The sequence below is a fragment of the Protopterus annectens genome, chromosome 9.part0 (genome assembly GCF_019279795.1).
Source record: "Protopterus annectens isolate FY-2018-M chromosome 9.part0, PAN1.0, whole genome shotgun sequence".
NCBI lineage: Eukaryota > Metazoa > Chordata > Ceratodontiformes > Protopteridae > Protopterus > Protopterus annectens.
The window spans coordinates 1132024275-1132025951 of record NC_056743.1 but is presented as its reverse complement, the minus strand read 5'-3'; positions in this window follow the sequence as shown (position 1 = coordinate 1132025951).

Here is a 1677-nt window from a genome sequence, read left to right as displayed (position 1 = left end):
TCCACCTCATATTTGCACCAATCCATAACTACTATGGAACCACCTTTGTCTGCCTGAATAACCACCAATTCTTTGTTATTTTGCAAATTTTTCCACGTTGCCATTTACTGCAGATTTAAATTGTTAGGTAATAAAACATCCTGTAAATCACCACTAAAATGAAGCTCTTTGAGTACACATTTTTGAAATATTTCAATGTGTTTGTTCATAGGTGGCATAAAAGTCAATGGATGAAACTTGAAACTTTGGCCCCTTGTTCCTGTCTGCATCCCTGAAAAATAATTTCAGGTTAAGCACCCTGCAAAAAGACATTAAATCTACAAAATTATTTTCAGAAACCAAAAAACTGGGAATAAAATTAAGGCCTTTATTCAATGCACCATATTCAAGTTCAGATATTACAACTGATGCAATATTTATGACATTGTTTGCACTGATTTGGGTTCCAAAAGTTGTAACATGGTCTGTGATGTTATTGACATTCTATATTTGGAGGAATTTGTTCAATATTTGAACGAGAACAATTGGAGGATCCATTTTACACTTTATTTTGATACAAAGTCTATTTCCTTCCTTGATGTTTTAGCGAGCAAGCATGAGGATGGTATCCACATGAGTTTGGTATATAGAAAACCTTTCCACTCCAATTCTTTATTACATGCATCCAGCTGTCATCCAAGACATATTATCAGAAATATCCCTAAATCACAATACATGCGCATTAGATGAATATGTTCAAAAGAAGACGATCTTATACACTATAATGTTGACCTTACGGCCAGGTTCATAGAACGGGGATACTCTCTAACTCATCTATTACAAGCTAAGGATGAGGTTGATAAGATACCCAGATGAAATTTGTTGATTTACCAACACCATGGCCCCAAGACTGACAACAAGGTTAGGTTCATAACTACTTTTGGCAGAAATACCCATCATTTTGTTAATCTCATACAGAGGCATCGAGGCATTTTGTTAGTGGATGAACATCTTGGACAAGCATTGGATGATAGATGTGCCTTTTTGTTCCATAAGGGAATTACCCTAGGGGATACTTTAGTTTTTATAAGTGACACCCCCGGTCTAATTCAAAATTCAACGTACACTTGATGGCACAACATTGATGGTGTGCTTCCCTTGTGGACACTGCAGTTTGTGTAAACATGTGGTTAAAACCAAGGAATTTAGTAGGAAGAACACATAGAAGGTTTTTGAAATTAAGGTTTTGACCAACTGCAGTAGTGACTGGATCATCTATTTGGCGGTCTGTAATTGCTCTGTATTCTATTCTTGGAGAGTATACAGAGAAAGAGGTTGGCAAAGAAGAAGTGGGATTGTCAGAGAGATGAAGAAAGTAAACAGGAGTATAAGGAGATGAGGTGCATGGTAAAGAGAGAGGGTGTGAAGGCTAAGGATAAGGCATATGAAGAGTTGTATGAAAGGTTGTACACTAAGGAGGGAGAAAAGGAATGAAGGTCAGCAGGACTAAGACAGAATATATGTGTGTGAATGAGAGGGAGGCTAGAGGAATTGTGAGGATGCAAGGAGTAGAGCTAGACAGAGGGACCGAGCTAGGAAAGATGTGCAGCAGCTAAAGGTGATAAAAGATAATGAGGGAAACAAACTCACAAGTGGGGAGAGTGTGTTGAGGAAATGGAAAGAGTACTTTGAGGGGTT